Here is a 24352-nt window from a genome sequence, read left to right as displayed (position 1 = left end):
AGAAAGAAAGAAAGAAAGAAAGAAAGAAAGAAAGAAAGAAAGAGTATAAAAACAGAAATTCTATTTGACTCAGCTATTTTCCTTTTAGGTATCTTCCCAAAAGAGTTAAAGACATCATATGATAGGGATACATGCATATTCATGCTTATAGCAGCACAATTTATAACAGCTAAATTTGGAAGCAGCCTATATGTCCATCAACAAATGAATATATATATGATCTGTTATTAGGCTTTTTTTTTTTGTCTTTTTGAGACAGGGTCTCACTATGCAGTTAGGCTGGCCTCGAGCTCACTTATGTAGCTTAGGTTGATCTCGAACTCACAAGGATCCTCCTGCCTCAGCCTCCCAGAGTGCTTGGATTGCAAGCATGTGCCACCACTCCCGGCAACCAGCTTTTTCTTTTTTTTTTTTTATGATCTGTTATAAACAAGGATAAGCTTGAGACATTCATAAGCACACATCTGGAGACCATGTTAAGTGCAATAAATCAGACATATAAGTTTAAATATCACATGGTATTCTTATATGAGAAATCCAAATTATAAATAAAGAGCAAAATGAAAGATAAAAAATAGGAAGTCAAGAGATCTTTTTCAAATGGGAAGGGGAACAAGAGAGTGATGAAGGAGGGGAGGGAAGGAAATGAGTGGGAAAAAAAACAATTGAAAAAAAATGGAAATAGAGCTTTTGCAAGTGAAAAGGGGGACCAAAAATTGAAAGGAAAAGGGAGGGTTGGGAGGGTAAGAGGATGAGAAAGAATTAAGATGTGTTTTGTGCATTTACCAACTCCTCATAGTAAATGTAATCATGATGTACTGCAACATATACTAGTAACTTTTTTTAAAGAAAAGTTTAAAACAAAGAAGGTAATGGTTGTTCAAGGAGGTGGGTCACTGGGGTGTGGCCTGCAAGGTGTATCTCCCTCCCTCCATCCTTAGTGGCTCTCTGCTTCTTGCTGCCCTGAGCTGTTTCTCCTCTGCCAGGCCCTCTGACATGCTGCCTGCCTTGGAGCCAGTTAACCAGAGATTAAAGCCACTATAAACTCTGAGCCAAAATAAACTGCACCTACTTTAATTTGTAGAGATTGATGGGATGAAAAAAGCAGCTTCTGCTTTTCAGTACCTCTTAGACTCCAGTTTTCAATATGGTGTCCATTTACCACATGAGACTTGAACAACTGAAGTGTGCTCTAAGTGTAAAATACACCCAGGATTTTAACAATTTGTATAAAAGAAGGTGGTACATTTCATTGATAGTTTTTATGTGGATCACATGATGACATTACATACTATTTCAGATTAAGTGGTTCAATAAGAATATCATTAAGATTATTTTCACTTCTGTTGGCTTTTTAATGTGATGGGTAGAACATTTAAAATTACATATGTGGTTCATATTTGTGATTGACTATATGTTCTGTTGGACAGCAATTTAATGGAGGTAAGCTGTATACATAAATTGCTAAGATCTAGGCTCTCTTCCAGCCTTACGATGGCACTTAAATTAGGATAAATTTTTGAAAGATAATTTGGCAATACCTCAAATAATAAAATATGCATCTCTATGCAAATAACCTTAATGTTAGAAGGGGAATGCTAAGCTTAACATAGGCATACGTAAGTTTGTTTTTAGCTTTTCCTTATGATTCCTTATTTGGGTGGGTCATGGCCTGTGTGCGGAGGAATGGTAAGGAGCTGTCTTTTAATAGTATAAGGCCAGGCAAGGGAATCTGGACTTGTTTCTGGTTACTTACTTGCCATTGGAAACATGATACCTTAAAATGATTTCTTAACTTAAAGCAGTGAGGGTAACCCTCTTAGGGATGAGTGCCCAAACTGCTACCCCAAACCCACTTATTTATAGCAAAGTGGCAACACTGCAATTAAACCTGAAAACCGAGGTTTTAATTTAGGAAAAAGCAACTCATACATTAACATCTTTTGTCTTACAAGTAAGACAAATGTTATGTGCGCCAGCAGTTTGTTACTACTGACCTAGGGTTATGGTTTATATTTAGATGTCCCCACAAAGCCTCCTGGGTTTATAAGTGGGGCTTTGGGGAAGTGATTGGATCATGATGGCGTGATACTCATGAGTGAGTTAGACTGTGGGTGAGTTTATAGTTAAATGTGATTTGGGAGGTGAAGCCTGTTCCCTCAGACCTGTTGGAGGAGGTGGGTCACTGGAGGTGTGGCCTGGAAGGGTATATCTCCCTCTTTCCTACCTTGATCCCTTTCTCTGCTTCCTGCCTGCCGCACCATGAGCTGTTTCTCCTCTGCAATGCTACCTTGCCTTGGAGCGAGCCAGGTATGGACTGCAACCTCTACAAACTGTGAGCTTTTCTCTTTTAAATTGTGAGTGTGGGGTATTGGATCTCAGCAATGAGGAAGTAACTAAGACACCCAGTTAGCAGTCCTTCTAAAAATCTGAATGTCTAAAAGGGGGCTAGTGTCTTTTTCCCCTGAGAATGAGGTGTCTTGGTGTGTATTTATTTTTTAAAAGAAATTCTCTTGAAATAATTGCTTTGAGTGTAGGTGTTTTTAGATCTTCCAAATCTAAATTAGCACTTACTTTGTTCTTTGCAGGAGGAGGAAATATAAGGCACAGAGATGGACTGAGTGAGACAAGAGGGTAAATTTTTCTCATGTAGCTAATTTGTTGAAATGTTTAAAAATCGTACTCTTCCTTGTATTTTATATTTCCCATGCCATAAAAAAATGGTTCTATGGAAACTTCTCTTTAAGAACATGAGGCTAAAAAATGCCCTTGGGTCTTGGAAAGTCCATATTGGTGCACAAACATTTTGGAGGCCACACAGTATTGTAGAGGCCAGCAGTCCTACAAATGCTAGGGAGTGGTACAGCTAAGAGGTGGACTCAGGAGACAGCTACCTTCAAATCCTTACTCCACCATCTACCAACTTTCTTTCTCCATTCTAATATCTCAAGACCAACAATTTTACCTCTGATCCTTTGACTCTGCCACCTTTTTGCTTTCCATCTATGCTTGTGTAGTCTCACTCTCCTCCCACTCACCATATATATATCCATGCTCTGTTGTGATCATTCTACTTGCCTTTCTCCCCACTTCTATTCTTACTCTCCTGCAAAACCCAACCCTTTTAAAATTAGGGTTATGTAAGTATAACTGCCCTTTCCCCTAGTAGATAAGCATGCCTGGAAACCACACACACACAGCTCTGGTGACATGAAATTGATCATGCTGCCCTCCACCCCTTATGTCCACTGACACACTTTTGGCCCTCTCTACTGCATTCCCTAGTAAGTTCATTTTCTTACTCTCCAAAGTGACTGTTTCCAACCTTTATCTCTTCCCTCAGACCTACAACATTGCTTCCTGTCTGTCAGCTAATGATCTTACTGCTTATACATATTTGAGAAACAGAAAGCAGTTGGAGAAGAGCTATTGAATCCTCCTGCATTCACCTATCATTCTGCTTCCTCATTCCCTGTTCTTTACTATGGATGGACTCTGAGCTCTCCTGGCTGAGATCCCCCTCACCCCCAAGCACCTGACCTGCTGTGCCTGCCTCCCGCTAGCATCACTGATGTTCCTTATTCACTGGACCTTAATCATTATGCAAATATTCAATAATATCTTCCTTTTTAAAAGATACTTCTTTACATTATGTTAAGGGAAGAAAGCCAGGCACAGAAAGAGAAATATAAGCATGTTCTCACTTATTATATGGAAGCTAAAAAGTTGAGCTCATAGAAGCAGAGTAGCATGGTGGCTGTCTGAGGCTGGGAAGGCTGTGGGAGAGGACAGATGGAGTGAACGTGGTTAGTAGGCACAGGCAGCAGTTGCACAGGACCTCTCATGTTCTATAGCACAGAACGGTAACTATGGCTCATAGTGATGAATAGTGTAGTACTTCAAAATAGCTAGGAGAGTGGATTTTGAGTGCTCCCAGCACAGAGTAGTGACAAAGGTTTGAGATGATGGCTGTTTCAGTTATCCTGATCTGATCATTACATACTGCACACTGAAGTGTCACACTGTACCACGTATTTGTAATTACTGTATATCAATTAAAGGTAAAACAAACTTAAAAATACCTCCTTTACTCCTCTGCTTGCCTCTACCTCATGTCTCTGTCCTCTTTAAAGCAGAACTGAATAAATGACCTCTTCTCACTGTCTCCAATTCCTTGTCTCACACTCTCCTTGACAGTGTCTTATCATGAACATTTCAAATGCATGGGAAAGTGGACAGATTTTAAAGTGAGTACCCACAAACCCCTACCTTGATTCTACAATTGATGTTTTGCTTTATTACTTTGGCACTCATTTTGTCATCCATTCTCTATCCCTCTATCCTTTCATCAACACATCTTGTGTTTTGGATACACTTTAAAGTAAGTATCAGGCATCATTACACTCATTCCGAGCACTTCACTGTGCATATTATTAATTTACATTCAGTATTTATTTATAGTTCTCTCTTTTGAGGTAAGATTTGTATCCACGGAAGTTGAGTGCATGCACTGCCTCTGCAGTCCAAGCTCTTGTCAAGTACAGAACATGACCACTGTCTTGGAAAGTTCCCTCTGGGTTCTTCCCAATCAGTTCTCATGCCTTCCAGAGGCAACCATTTTCAGAATTCTATGCCCTATATTATTTTTTTGCCTTTTTTGGAAGATTATAAAATTTACAAGCTCACACCTTAATCTCAGCATTCTGGGCTGCCAGCCAGGAGGATTCCAAATTCAAGCCCAGTTTGGGCAAGTTAGTAACTTACCGACACCCTGCCACAAACAAATGAATGAATGAAAAAATGAATGGAAAAACAAGCACAAAACAATTAGGGATGTTACTCAGTATGAAGGCCTGAATTCAATCCTCAGTACAGGGGGAAAAAATCATACAGTGTGTCCTCTTTTGTGTCAAGCTTCCTTCACTCAGCATAGTGTTTGGAAATTCATGTTGTATGGACTAGTAGTTCATTCCTTTCTGTTGCTGATTAGCATTCCATTGTTTAGCTATACAACAATTTGTTTACTCATTTTTCTACTGATGGATACCCGAATTGTTTCCCCTTTTTGGCTATCATATCTAAATTTGCCATGAATAAATACAGCTCTTTTTGTGGATGTTTGTTTTCTCTTCTCTTGGGTAAATACTTAGGAATGAAATCACTAAATTGTAAGGTAGATATATGGTTAGTTTCATGAGAGTCTGTGAGAACTTTTCTAACATGGTTGTGGTTTTACACTTTGACGAAGTGTTTGAAAGCTGTGGTTGCTCTGCAACCTTTTCATATGATGGTCTGTTAATGCTCATCCGTTCTGATAGGGATGGAGCAGTATTGCATTGTTTCTTATTTTAATTTTTCTGATGAATGTTAACATTGAGCACTTTTCATATGTGTATTGACTTTTAGTTTATTTTCCTTTGTGAACTGTCTGGTCAGACATTTTGCTCTTTTTTTATTGAATTATAGGCATTCATGACTATAAATATCAGTCCTTTGTGAGATCTACAATTTGCCTATATTTTCGCAGGCTATGGCTTACCTTTTCATTTTCTTTTTTCTTTTTGCCAGTGCTGAGGATCAAACCCAGGTCCTTGTGTATGCTAAGCAAGCCCTCTACCACTGAGCTACATCTTTAGCCTCTTTCATTTTCTTAATAGTGTCTTTTGGTAAATAGAAATGCTTAATTTTGATAAAGTTTAACTTCTCTCATATGTATATTGCTTTTTGTGTTATATTTAAAAGCTGTCTAGTTTTAGTTTACGTATTTAGGTCTGTGGTCCATGTCAAATTAATGTTTGTGGATGGTGTGATATCAGGTTTGAGATTTGTTTGCTTTTGTCATATAGTTATGTTGGCATCATTTGTTGAAGGCCTTTTCCTCTCTTGTATTCTGTGTAATTTTTATGAAAATCATATGATTTTGCAAGTGTGACTTTTTCTAAGCTCTTTATCTTGTCTATTTATTTATTGATGTTATCTCACTACTACACTATCTTGATTGCTATAGACTTACTATGAGGTCTTGTACAAAGTATACCTTTTTATGATTGGTTTGGCTGTTTCAAGTCCTATATTACACACACATACACTCATACATCAGCGAGATTATACAGTGGTACCTTGGCTCACAAATGCTTTTGTTTGTAACAACTTAGTTCACAAAGTGAAGTGTTTGGAAAATTTTGTTTTTGTTTTCAAATTCTGCATTGGGTGATGAACATGACCATGGCCATCTATTCCAGAATTGTGAAACGAATTAAGTTTGTAAACTGAGGTACCAGGTAATTCGGGTCAGTTTGTGGAGAACAGACAGTTGAGCAATATTTAGTCTTTTAATTCATGAATATGGTATATCCACTTTAATTTCTCTCCATGATATCTTGCAGTCACAGTCTCATTTGAACTCATTTTTTAGAATTTATGCCTAAAATTTCCCCAGAGCTACTCTTATTTAGGCTATCAGCGACCTCCACATATTTGTACCTAGTGTTCAGTTTTTCATCTCCATTTTTTTAGCAAGTATTGAATAATTGGTGACTCAGCCATTGAAGACATTTGGTCACTTCCTTCTTGTGTCAGTGCTCTTCAGTTTTCCTTCCATCTCACTAGAAGGTCATCTTTGGTGTCCTCTACTAGATCCTTCCCTTCTTGCTGATATTTAAATATTAGAGACTCCTGAGGTTTAGTCCTCAGACAGCTCTCTGTTGTCAGCCCTTAGTCAGTCTCATGGTGAAAATTTTATTTAAGCCAACCACCCTGTTTAAAGCCATCTGACTCTCAATTTTTTGTTTCAGTCCTGAGTTCCAGAATTACATGTCGATCTTCCTACTGATATTTATTTGGGTATCTAAGCGATCTCTCAAACTTAACCCATCCAAAATGGCACTCTTGATTTGTCCCTAAAAGTGACAGTCCCTCCTTATTCCCCAGCACCCACTGTGTTCTCTTCCTCAGTAACTATACTTTTATCACTGTTGCTCATACACCAATCTTACAGTCTCCTGGACATCTCTCCTTTACTCTGTACATCATAGCCCTCATAGGAAAACATTGTTGGCCATTTCTTCCTCAGGTATCTTACACTTTATTACTTATCATCATCCTCTTCCACCTGGAATACTTCAGTACTCCCCCAAGTCACTGGCTTTCTCGGTCTATTTTTTACCTTCACAAGCTGAGTAATTTAAAAAAAAGAAAGTCGCAGTGTTTCACTCCCCTGATTAAAACCTTTCAGAGCCTTTCCATTACATTTAGAAAAACAAAACTGAAAAGATGTTCAAGGCCTACTGTGACCAGACTGTCCTGCTCCTTCTAACTCCGTCCTCTCCTCTTGCTTTTCCTTTCACAACACTCTTGACTACACTGCCCTTTTTGTCACTGTTGAACAAGCTGAGTTTGTTTAGGCCTGGGGGCCTTTGCTGTCTGCTTCTGCCTGGAACCTTTCCCCGGATACATGTGATCACATGGCTTGTTGCCTTGCATCATTCAGTTCCCTGGTGAAGGTTGTTGTCCCCCAAAGGCCTCTTCTGAGCACCCTTTCTCAGCAATGTGCTGCCCCCTGTCACTCTTCAGTGCCTTACTCTGCTTTGGTTTTCTTCATAGCATTTAGCATTATCTACTTTTATATTTATTTGTTTAAAATGTTTATAGTCTGTTTTCTCTAATGCAAGATCAGCTCCTTGAAAATAGAGGCTTTCTGCTTTTTGTCTAATAAAGCCTGCCACATAGTAACTACTCAGTAAATATATGTGGAATGAATGACTTTGGGTAAGTAACCTTTCTTACCAATTTTCTTCATCTGAGAAACAGTGAAAATAATGGTATCTATGTCATAGGGTAGATGTGAATATCAAATAAGATATTGGGTGTAATAGATTGCTACTGTTATGGAAATTAAATTTCTTATAATAAATCAATATGTATGCCTTGTATCATAGAACTTCTGTGTAATTTACTTTTTGCAGTGGTCAATCTCAGAGGTGTAATTTGTAATCCATATTTATTGATATCTTAGAGGAAGCAAATATAAGCATAGATGATCCTTAACTTGGGAGGGTTTGACTTAAATTTTCCTAACTTTATGATGGTGTGAAAGCTTACCCATTCTACTGTTTCATTTGTAGGGCAGTATTAAATAAATTGCAGAAAATAATGAATACTTTATTATAAAATAGGCCTTTGTTGGATGATTTCATCCAGGTCTCAGGTAATGTTACACGATCTGAATGCTTTCAAGATAGGCTAGGATAGAGGGCCAGGGATATAGCTCAGTGGCACAGCAGTTGCCTGATAAGCGTGAGGTCCTGAGTTTGATTTCTGGTCTCTCCCCCTAGAAAAGATAGGCTAGTTTAAGTTATGATGTTCAGTAGGTCAAATGTATTAAATGCATTTTTGACTTTAGATATTTTCAGTTTAACCTCTGTATATCAGGATGTAAGCCCATGGTAGGTTCCAGTGTTTCTGTTACATGAAAAGTTAAGTGTGATGGCACATTGAAGTAGCCAGTCCACACAGCAACAGAGAAGACAGCATAATTAGTTGTCCAATGAATTGCTACTGCTTATTGTAGATGTTGAGTGATTTTTAAAAACCTGGGCAAATTTTGGGAACACATGAGTCTTGCCTGCCCCTTGATAGGCTAGCAAGGAAGGAACAGGGTGTCCCAAGTGAGAGTGGCACAAACCTAAAGGGGAGCGAGACTGAAGTGGTCTAAAAAATAGAATAAATTGGTTGGTGAGGGGGTGGTCTTGTGAGAAGAAGTGAGAGCAGTGCTAAGGAAACAGGACAGGGACTGGAGCAAGCTGCTTCAGGCAAAGGGATGTCCTGGGGAACAGGAAATGCCTCCTGACTTACATTGAGTAAGGAGGGGAGGAAGGAAGGGCTTCTGGGTGATTAGGAAATAAGGTACGTTATCCTGAGGTTATGCTATAGTTCAGTTCCTTCATTCTGCAGTGTGAGCCCTAGGTGACAAGCTCGCTTTGCACAATGGCCGTGTGGAGTGCAGAGGCAGCAGCAGCTGGAGGGCCCAGCCCGTCTGTTCCTGAAGCTGAAAGAGAAACCAAGTTTGAACTTTCTTTGTACAAGAATTCTTACTGTAGCTTTTAGGTGACTTTGACTAAAAGGTAAGTGGTAATTTTCACCATGGCTCCTTATTAAAGAGAAAAGAATAGAGACACTTAGAAGTTAAAGGTCAGTCAGTAAACATAACAGCTTATATTGAAACAAACATATTAACAAATACTCTGCTTGTTTTTCATGCAAGTATATTGTGTCAGGCAAATTACAGAAAACTAAATTCTCAGTATTGTGTAAAGGAAACCATGTAGTATATGGGAAAGGGCCAAAGTAGTCTGACCAAATTATTAAAAAAATGTTATTTAGTCAGTATTGTAAAAAAAAATCTGCTGAAATCCCAGTTTTAAGCAGTTCACAGTTATCTAAAAGGATGCCAGAACACACACCTTATGTATTTTGTAATTGCCAAATTTCAAAATGTTGTTATGTTTTAGAGGATTAGATTTCATAGCAATTTGTATTAATTAAGGAAATAACTCTGTGAAAGGAAGAGAAGCAAAAGACAATGTATAGATACAAGCCATGCCAGATGCATCAGAATAGGGAATGGATGGGAAGACAATAAACGCCATTGTCATTAACACCGCCCTAGGAACACGTGTCACAGATGAAATAATGAGAGACAGTTGGTGAGCACGGAGAGGCAAGAACAGAGAGCCATTGTGTCACCATCTCCATTTAATTTCAAACTGATTGCTTAAGTAAAGGCTTCTGTTTTAGTTATAGACTATGGAAAATTGAAAAGTTGACATACTGTCAATTTTCTAACTCACCCGGGATCACCAGTCAGAACTAAATAAAAGAGCTTTAAATGAAGAATCCAATTCAATTGTGAACCTTTCCTGCAAAGAGAAGCCTGAAGCCACATGGACCAGTTGATTGGCTCTGGTCCTACAGTGCCTTCCGCTATGGCTGAGGTTCTAGCTGGTGTGGTTGCAGGGGCTGGCTCTTCCTTGCTCACATCAGACTGGGTGACAGATGTCTTGATGCACCGGAGGCTGGCCCAGTGCTGTCTTCTTAGAGGGTGTGTCTGCTGAGGAGGACCAAGGGAGATCGGGGGTGTCTGGCTTCTCCCACTCTGGGGCACAGTGTGAGCTAATATGCAAATATAGGTGAAACATTTGTTTACACAAATGAAGCACTTATTATGTTTATTATTTTAGGGTGCGGAGTTGGATAGGAGAGAACACAGGTCAGAAGGCTTGGGTTTGAGTCCTGCATTTGAATGCTGGTTTTATCTCATAGCATGGTTTGGCTTTTCTGAGTGACATTTTGAACAGTCCTCTTGTTGCTTTTTCTTTCCTACCTTTGAATCAGATATTCCATTTTCTTGTGTAGCCTGAGATCTCTTTGACATTCTAATGACACTAATGCATTCCTTAAGAGGAGAGTAATGTTTACTACAAAAACTGAATAAGATTAAAATGTACAGGATCACAAAGAACACTTATTGTACTGACACACAGTCGTAAATACAGTAAGAAGTAAATGTGTAATACTGGAATACACCTCTTTTGTTAAAAGGTGTTACAAACCATTATCTAGTGGCAGTTTAATAACTACTGTAATTTTGAAGTTATAATGAATGGAAATGATATTGAGATATTTGCAGTAACTATAATGAGATAGGATAATAACTTTGACTTCTGTTAGTGATGAAGTGCAGAAATAACCAATTTTGTTGCATGTGGCTGCCTTCATTTATAATAGAAGAAAATACTAAATTTCACTTGAAGTTTAGTAAAAATAAAAATAAACGTTTCCCCACCTACATCCTGAATTCTTTCGAAGACTGTCAAACCCGTTGCCTTAAAACCTTAACCTTTCCTTCCATGTTGTACATTCTCCAGGACCAAGTCTGTCCCCCTGACACCCAGCTGTGCTGCCCCTCTTGAGCCTGTACCTCCTTGTATGTGCCTCCGACATCTGGGTGCAGGACTAGGGCTCAAGAGGCCTCTTGGGGCCTGCCAGACCCACCCGCACTGGTTCACAGGCCTCCAGCGCAGCCTCTCAAAGGCAGATGCTTTCCCAGCCCAGCTCTTCTCCCTGTGATCCTTGCCCTGTGAGTGACATTAACAAGCACTGTGTGGTAGCCGGGCCCAAGCCTGGCTCCCAGCAGAGCTGGAGCGCACTGTCCCAGGGTTCCTGAACTGGCCTCCTCGGTGCAGTTTGTGAGAGTGTACACTTGGCCAGGGTAGAGCATCACTGTGCCTATTTTTCCCTTTATCTCGGGTGTTTTCTGAATCTCTGCTTACCTGACAAACCTAGTTCCTCCTTATCCTTTCAACATGCTCCTGTGGTCACTCTCATAGTTAGAGTCTCTTGGTGATTTCTGTTTGCCTTCTTGATGTGACATTCCAGAATTCCTGCCTTCTTCAGTGCATGTTCTTCTGGCCTTACCACCTCCCTGAAGGCAATCCCTCCAATGCACATGGCATTTCCCCTTTTGCCTTTGTATACTGGGTGAGTACTTTGCCTGGGGAGTTATCTCCCATGTTGTCTCCAGGTCTTGGTTCTATAGCTGCTTTTCTGGGGAGCCTTCGTGGGGGCCTGTTCACAGCACAGTCCTTATCCTGGCAGGGACCTGTCAGGGCTTTCCATATCATCTGCCCTTGGGAGGACAAAGTCAGTCTCTGGGTGTTCAGAGACATTGGTTCCAGAATGTCGCTCTAATACCAAGAGCTGTGGATACCAAGATCCATGGATACCCAAGTCCCTTATATAAAACATGTAGTGAAGCAAGCCAGGCATGGTGGCACACAACTGTAATCCCAGCACTTGAGAGGCTGAGGCAGAAGGATCACCGTGAGTTTGAGGCCAGCCTAGACTACATAGGGAGTTCAAGGCCAGCCTGAACTACATAGTGAGACCCTGTCTCAAAAAAAAAAAATCGTATTTGCCCATGACCTATACACACCCTACCAAATACTTTAAATTCTTTCTAGATTACTTATAATGTGTAGTACAATGTACTTTATAACAACTATATAATAGCAATTATACAATTAAACAGTAATTGTTTGGGAGTAATGACAAGAAAAATTCTGTACAGATTAAGAACAGACATCTTTTCCTCTAATATTTTCCATTGGAGATTGTCTGACTCTACAGATGCTGTACAGTGGACCATAGGTATATGAGTGAGAGGAATGACTTGGGCTCTAACGCTGGCTCTATGGTTGGCTGCATAATCTTGGCAAGGCACTTACCCTCAGACAGCTTAGTTTTCTTCTATGTAAACCTGGTATAATAACAGTGTGGTGAGGCTTAGATGAATCAAGGCTGTGTAGAACCATTTCTGCCTCATAGTAAGAGCTCAAATAATACTGTCCTTATTCTTTTTAGTTTCATTCTAGTTAAGTGGCTTGGGCTTATTTGAAAGTCACATACTATTATACTTTTATTTTTGCTGGGATTTTATTTAAGAGTTTAGTATGATTTGGGGTCCAGTGTTTAATTATTGTTCATCTTCATTGAAGTTGATGTCAGATTTGATTTTAGTAAATTTAATTTATGTAATAAAAAGGAACTAATTTTGACAGAAAGATAAGAAATCTAAGGAATAGAGACTTTTAACACGGTCCCACCAGTCTCTAGCTGAGTTGGAGATTTAGTTTTTCAATTTCAAAGATTGTGTTGAACTCACAAGAATATTTCTTGTAGTTGTTTTGACAAAAGACAGATTAATATTATGTATCAAAGGATTTCCCTGGAAATGCAAATCCTCATGTATGTTTATAAACCAGATCCACATAAAAGAGATGGTTTTGAATTTAATTACTTTTCATTTTCTTTTCTTTTTTTTGTGGGGGTTATCAGAAATTGAACTCAAGACCTCACACTTGCCAGGCAGGTGCTGTGCTGCTGAGTTATATCCCTAGCCCCTACTTCTCATTTGCATGAACATTTTCATATCTTCTAGAAATATTCCACTTTTGTAGAAGAAACATTTTTAATGAGTTTTAACCACACATTGCTTGTGATCTTAGTGTGTTCTTATAATTTACTCGTCTCTGTTTTTCTTCCAGCGTCAAAGTAGTAATATTTCTCCTGAGGTTTGTTCCAGTATTCCAGCCTTCTCTTAGTTTTACCAGCAGATGGGGTACTGGCTCCTTCCTAAGTCATCCCATGAGGCTACTTTTCTTTTCTCTGTGCTGTGATTGTCACCTCCTGCCTCCACTCCATGCTGTCCCTCCACACCTTCTTCTGAAGTGACCCCTTGATCCCTGACTTGGAGTTGGTAGGGAGGTGGGCAAGGTGGGTGTTACATGGAGATATTCTCTGGGGGTTTCATGGCTAACACTGAGCTAATATGCTAATAGTTTATGTTTCATAGGTTTTCAGTAACTTGAATTTTACCAGAAATGCATGTAAATCTATTTGGGAATAAGTGAATATGTTTTTTTTCTTGACATATTTGGTCCAATGTTGTGGTTTAGAAGAAATAATAAAGTAAGGAAAGCTGAACCTTTATATTAAAACAGATCTTATTTAAATAAAATAGAAAACATAGAAACAAATTGGAATTTAAACTGTTCCTATAGCAGGCAATTAGGGTAAAATTGTTTCTAATGTGAGCATATTATATTAAAAAGCCAAGCATGGATTCTTGCTCAAGCATGAATTCTTATTCTTTCTGAAGCAATATTCTGGAACATTATTGACTATGCTTTAGGATTTAATTGCCTGAAGGATATTTTCAATTTCACTTTTTTAGAGAGACAACTACATTTAAATTCCTTACTTTGAAATCACAGTGCATGATAATATTTTAGGATGATACTTTTTCAAAAGACAACTAAAAGATCCATTTAAAAAGATCTTTTTAAAAAAAATCTTATAAATGTGTCTTAAATATAAATGATGAAATAGAATTGTGATTTTAAAGATTTACAGATATCAAATCAGGATTAAAAGTTAGAAGTTTCTTTCATCAAATTTCCTTTTGAATTTGTATTAATTTTTCAAGTTTAGTGATTAATGAAGTTGTAAGGTTATTTAATGTTATACAAATGCCTGAAAGTAGTGGTAGTATGTGAGTTTGATTCTCAGAAACAATAACTTCCTGTATCTGTCTTATGCAGCATGAAATTACAGTGCTGTATGTTCCATGACCCCTCCCACCCCACTTGGGCAGCAATGCAAAAGTCATTTCATGACCCTAATAGAGGCTGACTGTATTCCTCTTGTTTAAAATGAATCAGTCAGTTTAATACAGTGTCTGAGGGGAGAGAAGCGGGTGAGAGCTCTCTTTGTTTAAGTTTGTGTTATGGTTTTCTTGAGCAGCAAGTTCAAAAATGAAGCCCGCACCCTTAGCTTCTTCTGTGTGCGGGTTTTATTTCTCACTGCAGTCTGTCTATTTAACATATGGGGAGTGGTTTCATGTTCATTACTGAAGCTTATAGGCTGAAGTGCTTTGTGGGCTTGGCTCACTGAAGTTGCCTTTGGGGAGGAGGCCAAAATTGAGCTCGGGAACAGGACGACTTCCCCTGTTTATGTGGATTCTCAGGGTAATCAATCCCCTCCCCTCCCACCTGGACATCATCTGCTCTGGAAAAGAGTCTCACAGTAAGGATTCTTTCCTTACCTCAGTATGAAGCAACTGCTTTCACAGGGGCACCAGGTTAGTAAATAACATTTTGAACTTTCTGTATTGCATTTGTCAGATTTTCTTTCTGTGCTCATGGTAGGCAGGAGAGTGGTTGTCTGCTGTCATGTTCTTTTAGAAGATAACATGAGTTCACTGATCCTGTGGAGGTAGGGGGTTATGGTTTTCTTTATAACGTGTGCATTGTTTAACAATAATGCAAGTGGGAGCCCAAAGGAGAAGACAGACTCCTACATGTTGAATTTACAGTCCCTGAAGTTTATATTTGTTTGTAAGCATTTTCAGTTCCTTTTTGGGATTCCTTTCTTTGTGTCCTCCCATTAAATCCTCTAGATGTAAGTACGATTTTATACCCAGTTGGCTTTATTTTGTTGAACATTAAGCAGCAGTGTGCTGCACCCCAGTTTGCCCTCTTCTGTCTCTCCAACTTTGCTTACTCGTCTGATGGACGGGTGTCCCTGGGGCCTACTCCTTGTCCTTACAATGAATCAGGGTATCAGTTTAATCTCCTGGAAAACTCGGCACTTTTCTCAAATGTCTCATAAAATACCTATGTAACAATTCATTTGGACAGAGTATACAGGTGGGTTAAGCAGAAAAAAATCCATTCCTCAGTATCATTATTTTTATTCATAAGGGACTCCTCAGAATAGATTATCCTACAAGAAAAAAGAGCTGTAAAAATGGAGTGTGGCTTGTAAAACATGAAAGCATGTTAATAGTAACAAAGAAACTATGTCAATAAAATTAAGTATCAAGAGACGGTTTTCCTCAATCACATTAACTTGAAGATTTAGAGAGCAATTTTGCCCTTGTTAATTTACCACCAAGAAAATCACATGAAATTGTTCTGTAAGAGTGATTCAGTTTGATGAAGTCTTACAGTTTGCAGCCCTTTATGAAATACAGCTTCTCATGCTTTCATGTTATGTTAAAGTATGCTTTGGCTAAAGGGAATGTACTAGTGTTTTAAAATATGATAGTATGCATGTGCTTTTGCTATTTTATTTTTTCTTTTTTTTCCCATTGGAAAATAATATAGTGCATCATAAAGGGTATGTTCTTTGATGTTCGCCTCAGTTAAAAAACATCTCTGATATCATATGCCAAACTTTAAGGATCCTATTTCCTATCTGTGCTGATGCTGAAGTTATAAAGTTACGGCTGCATGCCATTTCCGGATTATAGAATTATACTTTATATCCAAAAGAGAGCTATACAGTTATATTATCATCCCTGCCTCTGCAGATTTTTTTAAATAGCAAATCCTTAGGCTATTTTAGTTTTCTAAAAAGTACAAATATTGCTATATCTTTGCTATGCTCTATATAATCTGTATGCTCTTACTGCATGTGTATGTGCTGTTTTGTGATTATTATTATATACTATTTAAATATTAAGGAGGACACTTATTAACCTGATTGTAGCTGCCTGGTGATTTTAAAGAAAAATATTAAGACATGAATTTATGTGTTACGTGATAACACAATTATGTGTTCGTGCTTCATGGGTGTGGGAAAAATCTTTTTTTTTTTTTTCCGGTACCAGGAATCAAACTCATGACCTTGCGCTTGCCAGGCAGGTTCTGTGCCGCTGAGCTAAATCCCCAGCCCTGTGGGAAAAATCTTGAACAGTTCACACCAAGCTCATTTGTGTCCAGTAGCTCTCAGTTTCTGTATTCCTAAGTGCTTCATAGCTGTTTCATCTAGAGATGGTGATGAAGCAGAATACCCTGATAAAATCAGGGTGGCAAAAAATAGAACAAGAGGGAAACTCCCTAAAAAACAGATTTTAGGGATTTTCCAGGAGATGTATGCATTAAAGTAAGTTTTCTGTGAACATGAGGAGAAAAAAAGGCTAAACAGAAGCATGTTTAAGATCCATAAACTTAAGATAAAATGTCCAAGGAAAGCTAATTATTTCCAGTTTTAGGTCTGGAGCACTCGGCGATTCTTGGTAGCATCTTGCTGAACTGGTTTTGCATCATGACATCTCTGTATTTTCGCTCAAATGAAGCAGAGATGGACATTTTGCTTCTTCTATATACCTCTGAGTTTCAAGCAGAACTTTCAGTTGCTTAGCTTTTATCCTCCATGCTTTCTTGTTGGCATTCAAAGTGTTCTGTATGTCGCATGTTTCTCAGATGGTTTATGAACCTAACTCATACCCTAGAGGTGTATGAGGCCAATTCTCTTTTAAAACGAATCTGAGTTTCAAAGTTGGAGACAGATCCTTAGGCAAACAATTACAACTTGAATTGGCCCATACTGGAACCACTGGGAAAATTGAATGGCAGTGAAGGACTCTGAAGAAAGAAATGAGTAACAGGGAGCAGCTGTGACCTTACAGGCAGGTTTTCTGACTGCTGAACCTTGAAAAACTTTCATCTGATCACCTGGATTCAGCCACACCTCAGATGACTCCCATATCCATTGTCTTGGCGTTATTGTAAGTCGGATGTAGTTTGGAGGCGTGGGCTCTTGGTGGTCTTGCTAGCTTCATTCAGTGATTACAACAATCCTACCTTTTCTGTACCTGGCTCCATTATCCTTTTCTTTAAATCTTCTCACTCAAGGTCTTATGCTTATGTGTCAGAAAGTGGCGGGATAGTATGAGGTCATCCATCCTGGAAGTGCACTGTTTTAGAATTGACGAAAATATTAACTTCCCAGAAGAATTGCAGAGGCTGAGGTCCCATTACACCCCTGGAGCTCAACTAACTACACCCTCCTGAGCTCCTTGTTTCATTCTAAAGAACCCAGTTTAAATATGATCAGGCAGGGCTGGGAGTGGAAACAATGGTCATAGCAGGAGTAGTAATGTATTGGTCATAATAGTAATAGCAAGCACAATAAATGTAATGCACTTGAATCATCCCAGTACCATCACTCCTCAGTTTTCCATTTCATGGAATAATTGTCTTCCACAAAACTGGTCTCTGGTACCTGAAAGGTTGGAGACCACTGCCTTAAATAATCTGGGTCAGTGATTTATTTAGAAGATGAATTTTCTGGTGGTTTATGTTTTCTAAATATACCTTTTGGCATATTAATATTTTTAAAAACAATTACTTTATATTTAGAAAAAATAAAAGAAACAACTTTACAGAGAAAAAGACACAAGAATAAGATTTAATAAACTAACAAAGCTTATCTATCTATTTGAGATAGTAGAGCTAAGAATGTTTTAAATTTCCTTGATTTTTTTTAAAAAAGATTTCCTTTAATAAGAATGTCTTATCTTTATAATAAAAGTTAGAATAGATTAAGACTGATAGGTTAGAGTTAAGACATGACCAATCTATAAAGGACAGAATAATTTTACTTTGGAGAATAATTATTTTGCTTTACTTATAAGTATCATATGAGAAAATTGTGTTTTAATTTTTCCACATCAGGCTTAACATTTAGGCACATGTTTTAGCTGATCAGTTAGAAGGTGGACAGTTGGTTTTATAAGAGATATGGTGAGCAGCTCACTTAAATACTTGGAATATCTATCCAGGAAAGACACTTGGGTGGATTTTTAATGTGTGTAGATGTCTTATTTACACCTGTTGGGTCTAAAAGGGGTTGATGTGGAAAAAGAACAAGTGAGCATACTAAGACTATCTGTAGATGATTTGAGTGCAGTAATGAAGAAACTTTAAAATAATTGACTTCCTTCTCTCCACCCCAGTTTTATAGATGAAATCAGTGATGCCCAGAGTGACCGAGTCCCCATGACCACAGGTTCTAATAGATTTTAGTAGAGCCTTTTAAGGGTCCTTGGATCCCTCTACTGCTACTGTTTATAATATTCCCTTCTGCCCATTTAACACATCTTAGTAACAGTGAATGAAATTAGGTTTCCTTTTGAGCCCAGGTTGGTGAAAACCATAAGATGACACCATTTACCACTTACCTATTGGTACTTGAGAAGAGGGCAGATGGCCAATTACTTCTTCCAAGGAAAATCTGCCCATTTCACAGCCATAGTCCTTATTCTCACTATTGTTTCAAGATTTTGTTCTTGGGTACGGGCTCATCTAATGTACATCTGGCTTCCTCGTTTATTCTGGAAGACAGCAGTACGTGGCGTGACTAGAAAACACTTGATACTGAACCTTGGGAACTGTCTTTTAACGACTTTGTTGACCTTGTACAACTTGGAGTTTATAAAGTTATCCCCTTTAGTTATGTGATTCAGTAGTGTTTCATATATTTATAGAGTTGTATGATCACTGCCATAATCCATATTTTAAATGTTTTCATCATTCTAGAAAGAACTTCCTTTCTCCTTGCTTTTGTTTTTCCTAACCCTAGGCAACCATTGTTCCACTTTCTGCTTGTCTAGATCTCCCCATTCTGCACGGTTCATATGAATAGAATCTATAAATGAGAATCCTGGGAATTTAAATTTATGGCCTGGTTACTATGTCAGCCACTTCTCAATAGTGCCCTAAAGGGTGACATTAAGACTAAATAAACCAGTACTGCCATCTGTTTTGTTGGTTGTCTTACTTTGTCTTCTAGCATTTCTAATTTTTTACCTATTCAAAATATTTAAAAGTATAAAATGAGATGATTGATTATAAGCTATAATGCAAAATTTTTAGGTAGACTCTTGCTTATCAGTTGTGACCTTGAGCAAATTATTTGACTTTTTTGAGGCCCAATTTTATTATCTTATGAAATGGAGGTGATAATAGTAGCACTTATTTTAGAGACTTCTTGTCAGAATTAAATAAAATAATATATAAAAGGCCTACTACAATGCCTGATGCATTGTAAATGCTAAATGAATATTAGTTATTATTATTATTGAAAAATAAACAAATTTTATTTTATTTCATTTTTATGAGTTTATGTTCTAAGCATTTGAGGTGGCTTGCAAAAATATTTGTGTACTATTATACACACACATATGCACACAAAGGAATAAATCATTAAAACCAGGGAACAGGGATGATAGTGTTCATAGAAAGAGAATATCAGAGGAAATAATAAATAGTAGTAATCATGGCTAACACTTCCATAGGAGGTTTTCAGTGAACTTATTTCGGTGCCTTTTCTTGTAAGTTGAGGTAATAAAGCCAAATCAGAAAGGAACAGATAGATACAAGTAAAGAAGTGGAAGGGACTTCCACAGCCCTTCCACAGGCTGGAAGGGACTTCTGCCGGTTTCTAATCTACTCTTGTATCATGACTGGAACATGAAGTGTGAAGGTGACATCAGCATCTCTCCATATGTACAGCTACTATTTATTTATATTGTGAGTACTTACCATTAGCTAACTAGAATAAGAATGCAAGCTATGTTCAAAAGTATGCAGTTAAGATGGAGTGTGGTCAACACCAGGCAACCAGTTTCTTTGCTGGTAGCTCATTTTTATGAATATTCTCACACATGCTAAACTGAAATGTATACTTTTTTAGGTGCCCCCACTCCTTGATTCTCATCGTGCCTTCTACCTAGAGAAACAAATGCCTGACCAGATAGTCCCAGGTACTATACTTATCATGGCCCTTACCCTACCTCATTTTCTTTCTTAAACATGCGCAGTCATGTTTATTATTCTTTAGATTATATATTCCAACTATAGTTGCTCCTTTTTTATTGGAATGAGCTTCGCATTCAAATGTGCCCAGTGAACTCCCAAGTAGTCTTCGAGGTTCCTTTCCAACGTGCCTTTCTAGGGGCAACCTTTTCCAGTCTCCAGATTGCGTACTTCCTCTGCTGGGTTTGTGCCACACCTCTGTTCATACTCAGAGTTCACTGTCACCTTCCCTGGGCTCTTTGCACTCAGAACTTATCTCAGCACCTGACGTGTAGGAACTTCTAAATGTAGTGGAGGAGAGAGTACCAATTACTTATTTGGATACTGAACTATATCTCGTTTTAGAGAGGCATCAGGTATGATGCACATTTTTGGACACAAAATATCTGGGCAAAACTTGATTAAGTGAAAGTGGAAGCAGATAACAAATAAATCAATAAATAAAACTAAAATTCTGTGAGTTTCCCAGCCCCCGAAGCAGCATCTTCTGGGGAAGAAGACTTCCCCATAAGGTCTTTGGTTATTGTACCATTCATCTTCACTTGGTGAAAGTGTACATTAATATCCTGAAATAAGCAAGGTGCTTTGACAAGCTACAGCTGGGTAGGGTTAATATCTACCACCCTTGGTCAGAAAGATTTAGATAAAGTGACTATAGCATTTGGCAATGCAGCTGAGAGGCTCCAGTAGTGCAGTCGGTTAGCTTGCGATACTTATATGACAATATAGCTGAATAGCAAAGTTCATAGTAGACTCTTTACCAGTGTTTGAATAAATGCTGATGAAAAGATAGAGTCCAAAGTGATGCGTGTGTTTTAATCTCAGACTGTAGCAATTTTTCATGGAGTATGGAGAGAGCTTTTTCTTTAAAGCATGGATGAAGGATTAATTTAAGAAAAATTATGTTTCTGGGACAATAAAGGAGTTTGTCTATATCTAAAAGAAAGAGTGTGGAGCCCACTAGGGTTTTCTGTGCTTATAAAATCTCCACATCTTAAATGAATCAATTAAGGACTCAACTAGGACTCTGTAGATGGAATGAGCCCAAGTGCTTGTGATGTTGTCTGGGAGTCACAAGATTCAGGATGTGCTTTACTCTGATTTTTTTTTTTGAGACATTGTCTACCCCAGGCTGGCCTCAAACTTGCGGCAATCCTCCTGCTTGGATGTGCCTACTCTGAGAAATAGGTTTAATACATGCCCACTCTGTGGGTCCTAGGAAATACCACCTTCTGGCTCCTTGCCATGTGAATTTGAATTTGCCAGTCTTCCCCATACTCCTTGTGTCTTTGCTTTCTGTGTGAGGTGTTACAATACCAGACACCTCAATAAATCCATCTTCTCCTTCCTTCTTTGCTGATTTTGTCCTGGTGTGGGGTTCCCAGAGGTCCATTCTGGGTCTACAGATAAAAGAGTCGGGTGTGGAATTCTACAGCTGAAATAGATGCAAGGGTGCATGTTGTGAGTCCAAGAAGGAGGCTTCTCTGGAGAGTGTACACATAGAGCAATGTGGGTACTGCTGAGTACCTCCTGTTTTGGGGAATACTTCCTTTCCTAAGACCTTTTCATTGTTGGATGGCTAAGTATGTTAGAAATTTCTCCATTATGCTAAAATGACATGGGCCTCAGAAACACATTGCTGTGTTCTAATTTTATGCCCTGGAGCCACAGAAGAAATATTTCTTACATGCATTGGTCTTAGGGTATTTGGAAAGCCTCTCATTTTTATTCAGCCTAAAAACCCCTAATTATTTCAACCATTTCTCATGATATCATGATTTTCAGACTCCCCACTATCCTGGCCCCTCTTCTGTGACTATCTATGGTTTGCCAAGATAGTTGCTATTCCGTGGTCCTCTGACTGGATACAGTGCTACAAATGCAGCCTGAACTAGCAGGCTGGGACTGGCAGCTGGTTTCCTCAGAGACTGCTTTTATATAGCAAGGTTGGTATTACTATTGTATTCCCTTGATTCAGAGACACCATTGATGGCAAGATACACCATTAACTAACGTTTTGCATTTTAGGGAAAAATACAGAGTAAGGAAAACCCCCATCACATTAAATGTAGATATAAAATGCAATAGTCATGATAATATCAGAAAACTTAAAATCTGTGTGTCCTGAAGGAAGGGGTCAGAAAATACCTCTTACAAAAAAAAAAAAAATATGGTATTCCTATTTTCCAGATGAGGAAACCAAGCTTTAAAGAATTCAAGTAACATGCCACAGTCTATAGAAGGCAGAGCTGTATTCAGACCCACCCTGTCTGTGTCATGTGATTCTGTCATTCCTGCTTCCTCACAAGTAGCATAGTTCCCTGGGATTTCTCTCAAGAGCAGCAGCCAACAGGCAAACACTTGCCCTTACCTGTGTGTAGATTGAAATGCAGATGTCCACATTTATTCAGTTCAGTTTCATGTCTTTTGTTTGGCAGTGAACTTTGTGTGTGCTCCTTTCTCTGTATTTGAAAATGTGATCATCAAAACATACTAATATTTTTTGAGAGTGGTATATCTGTTAATGGTGCCACCAGCCATGAGGCTGGCTTAGTACAACAGTTACCAGTTTTTAATACAATTCAACTGGTGCTCTAATCTGCACTGAGAACTTGGGTCTGTTGAAGAAACGCATGCAGGGAATTCTCTCCTCGGATTTCTGTGGCCTGTGAGCTACCTGGTCAACACTCCCTAGTTATTTGTGCTTCTCAGCTGCAGTGGCCTCTGGACTTGGCTTTGAGTCAGATTTCGTGGGGCCAGGCTTCCCTAAACTTTGCTCTGCTTTCCACTTGGCCTTCAACTTTAAACATGCTCACCTCCTTCCTGTATGTTTATTGTGAAATTCTGGATTATTTAGTCCAATTTATAGATAATCTTTAAATTCAGAGGATGATTTGTGGCAGTAACAGTAACAGAATAAGAGTGTTGAGAATTAAAAGCAGTTCTTCTCATAGATCCACGGTGGTTAAGGAAAGGACATCTTGTGAACTTTCTAGGAGACACCTAGGTAGGTGATTAACCAATCCATTCTAATTGTTCTAGTTCTTTTTAGGTGAACACAAGAAAAGGGACAGTAGGAAGTGTTAGCTTTAAGTGTTAGTTGAAAGCTTTAAGGAAAAGAACCACCTAGTAGATTTCAAATGAAAAAAAAAATACTGAAAAAGACAAGAACTTCCACTCCTATGGTATATCATTCTCTTAGCTGCACAAAGTAGATCTATAACTAAGAAGAAATGTGATTTATTTTATTGTTTCAAATGGGAATAAAGAAAAATGTCAAATGTACTTCCTACCTTCCACTCAGATACCCTTTTATTTACGTACATGACTTTTATGGATGGAGTTTTCAGGGTTTATGACACTGCTTAAACAGTGTAAGAACTCCTGAGCCAAATGAGCTCCTCAGTTGCTGCCTTAGACTCTGACTCATGGCCCAAAATGACTCATATTTTTTTTTTTTTTTTTGGTACCAGAAATCGAACTTAGGACCTCATACTTGCCAGGCAAGCACTGTGATGGCTGAGCTATATCTTGGCCCATTCAGATTTTTAAAAATTAATTTTGTTGGTACAATTTTGACATACATACTGATCATATTCATCATAGGGAATTTGTACCTGTACATAATATATCCTAACTCTTTATTTTTTCCCATTTTCCTCTCTTCCCTTTAATCCTTCTTCCCCTCTACCTTCACAAAACCTTGTTTTTATTGTTTTCCTTCCAGTTTTAAAAAAGTCTCTATGTTTAAATGTATGTTTGATTTTTTTTTACTTAAAATTATAGTTTCAAGATGCTTCCACTTACCTAAAAATGTCTCAAATTTATTCTCCTTTATGGTGGAGTAGTACCTCCACTGTATATAAAAACCATATTTTATGTGTTCATCTATTGGTGGACATATGGGCTGTTTCCAAGATTTAGCTATTATAAATTGTGTCACTATAAACATGGATATGCATATATTGCTGTGATATAATGCTTTTAACTCCTTTGAGAAGATACCTAAAAGTGGAATAGTTAGGTCAAATGGAACCATTTTTTTTTTTTTGGTTTTTCTCCGGTACCGGGAACCGAACTCACGACCTTGCGCTTGCCAAGCAGGCGCTTTTGCCGCTGAGCTAAATCCC

General features: G+C 38.3%; 1 protein-coding gene across 8 annotated transcripts in view; it reads left to right on the top strand.

Moving 5' to 3' along the window:
- Pld1 (phospholipase D1, phosphatidylcholine-specific) overlaps positions 1–24352 on the top strand; it is a 195026-nt gene that overhangs the window by 18723 nt on the left and 151951 nt on the right. For 2 of the 8 annotated variants that reach the window (XM_013513561.1, XM_013513558.1), the window contains exon 1: positions 2589–2634. The exons of 4 other annotated variants lie outside the window; for them this stretch is intronic. The gene's annotated coding sequence lies outside the window, so the exon portion shown is untranslated. Of the gene's footprint in view, positions 1–2588; positions 2635–8952; positions 9123–14526; positions 14699–24352 lie in introns of those variants that run through there. 2 more of the 8 variants (XM_005383000.2, XM_005382999.2) reach the window with 2 other exon arrangements.

The sequence above is a fragment of the Chinchilla lanigera genome, unplaced genomic scaffold (genome assembly GCF_000276665.1).
Source record: "Chinchilla lanigera isolate Chin_1 unplaced genomic scaffold, ChiLan1.0 scaffold00019, whole genome shotgun sequence".
NCBI classification, from domain to species: domain Eukaryota; kingdom Metazoa; phylum Chordata; class Mammalia; order Rodentia; family Chinchillidae; genus Chinchilla; species Chinchilla lanigera.
This window is presented reverse-complemented; position numbering and strand designations above follow the sequence as displayed.